Genomic DNA, 10,035 nt, shown 5'->3' on the forward strand with positions numbered 1-10,035 from the left:
CCAAAACAGAGACAATTAAATGAGCCAGACAAATACGTGACTCTACCTTCTGGAAGTAGGGTGGCACATGCACACAAAATGGCTTTGTGTGAATATGAAGGAACATTGCATTTAAATTTTTCACCAAGCCAAGTTCGATTTGGAGGGCTTGGAGGGCTTAAGTGCTTCATAGTCCTGTAAAAAGGTGCACTTCACTCAGAATGAATAAACTTAAGCCAGCTGTGACTAGCCAGTGTACATTCTGCAAATCAAAAAGGGAAAATAAAATCACAGGCAATCATTTTCTGAGAATTATTTGTATTCCTGCAGCTATAGTTTTCACATATGCTGCTGGTGGAAAAGCTGATGGTACCAAATAATATTAATAATAATCACACACTTTTGTGTCACTAGCCTGCATAGTTATCTTGTGCAAATGACCTGTAAGACCTGCTCCATTGCAGAACCTTACATTTTCTTGGATACCTTTTATGATTGCAAGTGTCAAATAAAGCTAGATTGTCTGCTTTGTCTTGGAGTGATAAGCAAGCCAAAGCAAGTCATTTGGCTCAGGAAGATGTACAGGTGGATATAGATATATGATTTCAACAACTCAAGCTGTCTCTCAGCTTTTGAATTTCATATGTCAAAATCTTTTCCTTTTACCAAAGCCTCCTTCTGGCTGAAGTGATGCTGCACTTGCAGCTATCCTGGTGAACTGAAGAACTGGCTCAATATGTTGTTAAAAAAAATAGAGCTCAGTGGTTGCAGCAGGATACTGCATTGGCTTTGCTCCTCCAGGGGCTCTGTTTTCAGAGTTTTGCCCTGTCCCGACACCGACGGATACATTAGCCTCCACATTGTTTGGCTGAAAGGTAGGGTCTACTACACACCTTAAGAGGAACAGGTGAGGACAGAGAACTACATTAGTGCTTCCTAGCACTATGTTTGGCAGTTGTTACCAGTCTTGCCATAGTAACTGACACTTACCACAGGCACTAAAATATAAAAAGAGAAAAGCCAGCTAAGGCTTGTTTGAAAGAAAATTTGCCAGTCATTCTAATATCACTATGCTTTTCCAGCTTTTCCATCGTCTTCTTTCTTGTATGACTTTGTTCCTTCCCTCAATACCCAGAAGCCACTCCTTATATTGAGTTGCACTTCCCCTGGGCAGAGATGTGCTAAGGCTTCAGGCTTCAGGCACTGACTCAGGGATGTGAGGCTGACTGTAAGCAACAGTTTCAGCTTGCCAGCTTTAGCTAGCACATAACATACATTTGCCGATAGACAGACGCAAGCACAATCTTCTACACAAGGATTTCAGCGTCTGGGTTACGCAGAGTTGGCTGTGGCTGGGGACTTGCACAGTGCAATGCAGGATCTGCGTGTAGATGTGTGAACGGTATAAAGGAGGACTTTGTACTCCCAAAGCTTGGGTCAGCTGTGTGCCAAGCCAGGGCCTATTCCTCAGTGTAACTCAGAGCGGACTGGAGACTGTTACAATTAATACTGACCACCAGCAGCCCTAGCGGGGCTGTTAAAGGCATTGGGAATCAGCGAGGCATAAAGAAGCTCCTTTCCCCAGTCACGCCCCACTACTCTGGCCCCCTACACTATGACAATTCCATGCCACCTGAGGATTCCCCTATATATGATCTTCACAGTATGTCCTAAAAACCAACCGATTCAGCTGACTGCAGACCAAGTCGGGGCAGAGAGCATGTTTCAGTCAAAGAGCATTCATGGCAGCAGTCCCCTCTCTTAAATATTGAAGATGTTACCCCTGACATTCTGCTGCTAACTAGACCTGGAGCTGTATCCCATGGGGCTAGATAACATTTTTCATGCAAGCTTATGTCAAGCTACTTAGAGCTTTCTGGGCCTGATCCAAAGCCCATTGAAGTACATGGGAGTCTTTCAACTGATGCCACAGGAATTTGGAGCAGGCCCCAAATATAAAAGCAAAACCCCTTAAACTTTGCCTGGCAATTAATAGACAAGTGAAGACCCCAGAGCATTGGTGTCATGTCCGCACAGCAAGAACACCCACTTACTAAGCAAGCCCCTACATTCTGCACCAGTGTCAGCTTCTCAGGAGATTTAAACTTAAGCTCCTTTACTGTATTACAGTCATCTGCTCTTCAGGTGACAAAGATGTGGATCCAGTAGCAAAGTCCATATCCAAGAGGAAAAGTCATAACCCTCCCAGCCAGGAACAGATGGGGAAAAAAGGACAAAAATCAACAAAGGAACGAACCTCCCGTGTATAGTAATAGTTGTCCATGTTTGGAGCCAATCATACTAAACAATTCAAAAAAATCTTTATTCCCCGCACCAAATGGGACAAAATGATGACAAAATGGCCTCAATGCTTTAATCAGCAGGACAAGTCAAGCCTTTTATTCCTTTGTATACTCCAGTCAATGGAAAGTTAGTGCTTAATTAAACCCCTTGAATGAATACCCGATAATTAATAAACCCATATACCGTACCCCAAGGCTTTGAGTTTAAGAAGTCTCCTCTATTCAAGTATGAAACAAGAAAACATGCTGAACTAATGGGAAATAATTCTGGTAGAAGGCAAACCAATTAGGATTAGTGAATTCCATTTCATTTAAAGTTCCAAGATAGAGAAGTAATTTATCTAGTAAATTAATAGTGTTAGTGGCTTTCCTAATATATTAGCAAGTCTTTCATATCATATTAGTGAAAACCAAGCTGGCTAATACAATAAGAGACTTATTATAAAGGTATGAAGGTTACTAATGTGATAAGATTTTTGCATCCTATTAGTATTAAAGGAACACATTTCTAAAATGGAATTTTATGTATACTTATATAATTCCATAATATACGTCAATCGCCATGTGTTTTATTTTAACAAAGTGATAATTCTCCTCCTAAATTTGCACTTAGTGAGAGTGTTAGATCTCTCCATACAACACTGAGTGTGTGTGTATTTATTAGTGACCCATACTAGCTGGTCTGGGCGGCATTGTGTTTAGAACAGAGTGGTTTTCCATTTCCCTAACCTTGGGAACAACTAGCGACTAGCTCAGCTAGAAGTAGCAGTCTAAAGGCAAAACAATTACTGTACATAGAAATTGCCATATTCAATCAAGCCAGTAGCCCATCTAATACTGTACCTTGTCTTCATCAGTTACCAATACCCACCAGCTTCTGAGGAAGATCCATGCTGTAGGCATTTATTAAAGAATCTGCTCATAGGGAATGTTTCTTATTAACCTCCTTTAGCTAGAGATTGGGTTAAGCTATGAAGCAGGAGGGTTTAAATCACTTCCCAAACTCTTGTTTTTTTAATCCTCACTACAGTAATTGCCCATAAACCATAAAATGTCCAATCCTTTTCTGAATCCTGCTAGGTTCTTTGTCTCATCTTGTGGCAATAAGTTCCACAGACAACCCCAACTTGCCCATTATGTAAAAAAAATGTTAAAGTATTTTAAATTTGCTGCATTTCCCCTTACGTTAATAGAAGTCATGTGAACACGAGCTTTTTCTTTGAGAAATTTCAACTACTTCCCATTTCTTTTTGGGTGGGCAGTACTGGACCAACAGTTTTACTTCTGCTTATTATTCTGACTGGTACTAAGGTTGCATAGCAGTCACAGAACTGGAGAAAAAAACAAAACTTTGGAAAGCTCAAAAGAGCCGTTGACAACAATTGGTTGGAGGGCACGGGCAAAGGTTCAAATCATATCATACGTAATCCTGCCCATTCTTGTTAGCAGTAAGAGCAATTTCCTGTATACTTGGCCTTGTACAGTGCTTAAATTCTACTGCTGAACCTGTGGAATCTGTGGCTATTATCCTTGGAAATAAAGCTTTCAGAAGCTCATAAAACCCCTTTTTACGGTGTTTGCAGTTGGGGTTTACAGAAGAATCAAAGGTGCTTAAAGATCAATTGTATTAAAGAATATAATTGGTGCTATTTTTCACCTTTAAAGTTCCTGCAAAAGTAGTTTTCCTAGACAGTTTGAATTAGTAAAGTAAAACAGATGCAGTCAATTGTCCATCGTTCAAATAGAGATATGGTTTATAAAGACTGATGACAATCAAGGGGGTTGCTAATCTGGGAAGATATAGTCCTGTTCATTCCATAGGAATCAGTGCTGTAAAATGATTGGATGAATTTTATTTCCTGAAGTCCCTGGAAATCATGAAGATTTGGTTTTTTGAGTTATTTCTTGTTGGTTCACCCATATAAAAAGCACAGTGCTGTACCCTATGCACCATTCTGAATCTCTGCCTGATTTTGCAATACATATAACACCAGACCTTCAAGCCAACACAGAGACAGAAGAAAATGGAAAGTTCAGAGTGGATGGCGAAAATGGTGAGCAATAGGACAGGATTTATAAATGAGAAATGGGAAAGATTAGGATTATTCCATCTGGGAAGGAGAAATGGATCTGCTCTCTTTTTAACCATGTCCCATAAAATAAGAACAAGGGAACACTCAATAAAATGAGAGGTCAATCTATTTAGGAATAATAAAAATAAGATATGTTTTTATGCAGCAGAGACAACCTGTGGGATTCACTGTTCAGCAGGTCACCAAGACAATTACTATAGGTGGATTTAATAAAGGACCTAATACTTCTGTGACCATTTACAGCATCAGAGCAGTAGTGTTGTGAGCAGAAATAATTATAGGAGTAACTCACCTCATGCTTCAGGGTATAAGCTTATTGCCTACATGGGTCAGAAAGAAATCTAAACCCAATACGCACCTTGTGTAATATTGAACAATTAGCTAGATGTATTATGGGGTTGGTTTTTATTTTATTTGTTTGTTTTGCTGTCTGAAGTATCAACTACTGGTCATTTCTGGATGAGGATATAGCACAAAATGGACTCATGAGCTAATCTATTCTAGTAACTCTTAGAAGAGGGGACTCTTGTTGAGCAGTGAGAACTCTGAGCAGTGAGACCAATCGCTGAACGGGCTTGGAAAATGTAACATCTCTCTCCCCCTAGTGGTTGCCCTTCTACATTAGTTTGAATGCACATTTGTGTGGTAAAGCACCATAGAGAACCTGCTGCCTGGGAGGTTCTTACTCTGCAAGGTTAACAGAGGATTTAAGTCTCCAGGGCTGTCAAGCCTCTACTTTCATGAACACTAAATTCACATACAATTGTAAATTATTTTAAAAGTCAAGGAACAGGGTAGGACAAGGGAGCAGAGGCAGGCAAAAGGGAATGAAAGGAGGCAATAGGAGCAGAAATCTAAGCAGAACCAAACTTGTGCAGGGCCTTGAAAGTGAGAACCAGGAATTAGAAGTGCTTGTGAAGATGTGGGGAGGGAAAGAAAGATAGAAACTGAATAGGATACACTGATATTGTCAGTCTGGTTTATAGGGAGGTTGGTGGAGTAGCAGAAAGTGATGAGGAAGAATAGAGGACTCTTAGGCTATGTCTACACTACCACGGCATCGACACTTGGCGATCGATGCACCGGGGGTCAATTTAGCGGGTCTGTATCACAGAACGCTCTCTGGTCAATCCTGGTACTCTACCAGGAAGAAGCGGAGTAAGGTAAGTCAATGGGAGTATGTCTCCCGTCGACCTAGGGTGGTGTAGACACTGCAGTAAGTTGACCTAAACTACGTTAACTCCAGCTATGTTATTCACATAGCTGGAGTTGTGAAACTTAGATCAACTTACCGCAGTAGTGTAGACATAGCCTTAGAGGAAAGGTGAGGAGTTTTCACACTGATGAGCTGCAGTTGGCAATGAGACCCTTGGAATGAGAGAGTCAAAGAGGCAAGACTGGAGCAAGGGATTAGGGACATAGATGAAGAGTTACTCTGGGTGTAACATGTAGAGATGGTAGTTTGAGACAAGGGCTGTAGAGAAACAGAACTTTGAGGGACTCAACAGAAGGTAGAAGGGGGTTTCGGTAACAACCACCAACAGAGATGCTGAACAAGCAACTGGCAAAGTAGGAAGATAACTAGAGAGCAAAGAAATGTGAAAACCTTAACAGGAGGAATTGACTGACTCAAAGGACATAGAGGTGAATGAGGATAGTGGTCAAGAAAACAACAAGTGCCAGGGTGGATTGTGGGGTGGCGGGGAGAGAAGGGAGGACAGGGAGATTGAGCACAATAGCAGCAAATCATATGATGATTTGATAGGAGAAATTCAGAGGTCAAAGGGAAAGCAGTGCTTGGTGAACAATAGGTCAAAGGATCTTGTTATTTTGCTCTTCAAGCTGTTGATTTTTCAGTTGCTGATGACAGACAATTCAGGAAATTACCTTTGTATTAATCTCTAACACTGATGTAAAAATAGGCATAAAGCTGTGTTTGTGGTGATTAATGCAGCGTGAAAAAGATAATTAAATGAGCCCTAGTTTACTTTTGCTTTCTATGCTTCACTTCTACCTTCAGAAGCTCCTGTTCAATCTCCTTGAAAAATCTATTAGGCTTTGCTGCCACCATTTTATCACTTCTCCTGCATTATGTTAGACATGTCCTCCCAGTGTGGTGGGTTTTGGACTTCTGCAGATTCCTTGGGGTGCTGCATTAGTCCAATCCTTCACGCAGGTTTCCGCTCCTGAGAGTATTTGACCTGCTGCATGAAGCACAGCTATAGAATGTGGATGAAGGGAAAGCAGTGGATGTATTGTTTCTTGACTTTAGCAAAGCTTTTGACACGGTCTCCCACAGCATTCTTGTCAGCAAGTTAAGGAAGTATGGGCTGGATGAATGCACTATAAGGTGGGTAGAAAGCTGGCTAGATTGTCGGGCTCAACGGGTAGTGATCAATGGCTCCATGTCTAGTTGGCAGCCGGTGTCAAGTGGAGTGCCCCAGGGGTCGGTCCTGGGGCCCGTTTTGTTCAATATCTTCATAAATGATCTGGAGGATGGTGTGGATTGCACTCTCAGCAAATTTGCGGATGATACTAAACTGGGAGGAGTGGTAGATATGCTGGAGGGGAGGGATAGGATACAGAAGGACCTAGACAAATTGGAAGATTGGGCCAAAAGAAATCTAATGAGGTTCAATAAGGATAAGTGCAGGGTCCTGCACTTAGGATGGAAGAATCCAATGCACCGCTACAGACTAGGGACCGAATGGCTCGGCAGCAGTTCTGCGGAAAAGGACCTAGGGGTGACAGTGGACGAGAAGCTGGATATGAGTCAGCAGTGTGCCCTTGTTGCCAAGAAGGCCAATGGCATTTTGGGATGTATAAGTAGGGGCATAGCGAGCAGATCGAGGGACGTGATCGTTCCCCTCTATTCGACACTGGTGAGGCCTCATCTGGAGTACTGTGTCCAGTTTTGGGCCCCACACTACAAGAAGGATGTGGATAAATTGGAAAGAGTACAGCGAAGGGCAACAAAAATGATTAGGGGTCTAGAGCACATGACTTACGAGGAGAGGCTGAGGGAGCTGGGATTGTTTAGTCTGCAGAAGAGAAGAATGAGGGGGGATTTGATAGCTGCTTTCAACTACCTGAAAGGGGGTTTCAAAGAGGATGGCTCTAGACTGTTCTCAATGGTAGCAGATGACAGAACGAGGAGTAATGGTCTCAAGTTGCAATGGGGGAGGTTTAGATTGGATATTAGGAAAAACTTTTTCACTAAGAGGGTGGTGAAACACTGGAATGCGTTACCTAGGGAGGTGGTAGAATCTCCTTCGTTAGAGGTTTTTAAGGTCAGGCTTGACAAAGCCCTGGCTAGGATGATTTAACTGGGACTTGGTCCTGCTTTGAGCAGGGGGTTGGACTAGATGACCTTCTGGGGTCCCTTCCAACCCTGATATTCTATGATTCTATGATTCTATGATTCAATGTCTGCATTTAATGTTTTTACTGGTGCTAAAGGTATGTACCATTATATGCAATACTAACAATAATTTGCACTAGAGCTTGTTGGAAAAACTTTGATGGAACCTTTTTCCATCAGCCAATGCAGTTCTGTCAAAGTCAAAATGTTTCATGAAATCATGTTAATTTTGCAGAAATTTCATTTTAGAGAAAACTGGCAAAAACAGTCTCAACAATGTTGAACGTTTCAACATATTTTGGAATGAAAAGCTTCTTTTTTTTGTTTATTTAAAACTACTTTATGTTTGAAATGAGTATTCTATTATAATAAAATAAAAAAGGTGAAATTGAAACAAAATTGCTTGATCCAAAATTTTCATTAGAATTTTCTTTCACAGAGAATTTAGAGATTTCCAGATTTTGTTCCTTCTCAGAACAAAGACTGTCCAAATCTCAAACTGCTTGACAAAATGGACTTTCCATTTCTGAGCCTCTGCACAGCTCTGCTTAGCACATGCATAGCTTTACCTATTTAAAATGCTTTACTATCATTAATTCTTTAATCCTCACTCATAGGTTTGGTACTCCTATGAGAGGGTAGATAAGAATTATTCCCACCATTTTACAGATGGGAAAACTGAAGTGCAGACTGATGAAGTGACTTGCCCAAGGTTATGCAGTGGGTCAGTTCCAGAGAGAGGATTAGAATGCAGGACTTTCTCACACCCAGCTCTCTGCTTATTCCAACTCTTGAACCAGTAATATTGTTCAAAGCAGCAGTAACAAACACCACTGTGTAAGCCATAATCATTGGCTGCAAACCCTAGTGGGCTTCCCTTTCTCATGCCCTGGACCAGGGAGATCCTTTCTGTTCCCGGACAACTATCATGTGCCAACTCCCACCTCCTTTTCTTTGAGTGTTAAAGTCACTGTAAATTGAGACATTTCCTTGTTGCTTTAGTTTTAATACAATATTGACAATCTGGTTGTGTCAGAGGAACTTGTAAGACAAGTTCAGTTATTCTGTGATTTGGTGTTATCTGATTGAGTTATAACTACCAGGAATAAGTCTGTTTATCTCTCAAGGGATATTATGTCACTTAACCACCACAGTGCAACTTCACATAAACTACTTCAATAACCTGAATTATCTTATCATAAAATGCATTTAAAAAAATCCAACAACCTTCTTCCCATCTTGGTGACTCTGAAATGATAAAGGTTCAAGAGTGATCTAGTTAAAGTAATACCTGCTGAATCCCAGAAACAGCACCCATTGCCTGAATAGCTACATCTACTCCAAGATATCCATCAACAACTTCCAGCTTACATAAACTTAACTCCTTTTCTTGTGGCCAGGTAGGGACAGGTTTGAAGTTTCCACACTAATATGCAGAAGAAATCCACACCGCCACAAGAAGGCAACTACTACTACTAGTTAATCAATCATGTTAGGATCTGGCAAACAAAACATTTATTATCAAAATATTAGCAGGTTATGCAGAGTGGCTTAGTATGAACAACGAGTGGTATACAGCAGGATTCAAGGCTCAGGTTAGATATTTATCTGAATTTATATATTATCAATAGTATGGATTTACTATTGCAGAAAGGTGCCAAACTGTCAATCCTGGGGAAAATGGTTGTTTTCTATCCATACAACAGGCACAGCCTGGGCAGCATTAGTGCAAGCTTCCCCACACTATCTTGCTTCATTCCTGACTTATCTGACTCACCTTAGCCTCTATGGCTTTTCAGTCCTTGGCCTCTTTTTGAGGCTGCCAAGAAGGCCACTTGCAGTAATGTGTATAGCAGTGTAGACAAAAGTCCACCGGAAACAGGTTTTAAGTCATTTCACACAGTCCACAAGACAGTTGATGCTCTTTGGTTGGGAAACTGAACAAGAACAAAATGCATCCGATGAAGTGAGCTGTAGCTCACAAAAGCTTATGCTCTAATAAATTTGTTAGTCTCTAAGGTGCCACAAATACTCCTTTTCTTTTTGCGAATACAGACTAACACGGCTGCTACTCTGAAACCTGTCATGATATTAGGTTCTCTTATATTTTCTAGTCCTGCCTTTTTCCAGCCTGGTCAGAAATACTCTAATCTGAAATATTTTGATACCGAGCTGAAACCTGGAAGTTTGCAAAAATGAAATCAACAAACAAGATAATAGATAAGTGAAGTTTTTCAGATGTCTCCCCCCCCCCCCAAAAAAAGAAGCTTGATTTGAGCTTGGAGCCAAAATTTGGGCC

The sequence above is a fragment of the Dermochelys coriacea genome, chromosome 12, assembly GCF_009764565.3.
Source record: "Dermochelys coriacea isolate rDerCor1 chromosome 12, rDerCor1.pri.v4, whole genome shotgun sequence".
In the NCBI taxonomy this organism is placed as follows: domain Eukaryota; kingdom Metazoa; phylum Chordata; order Testudines; family Dermochelyidae; genus Dermochelys; species Dermochelys coriacea.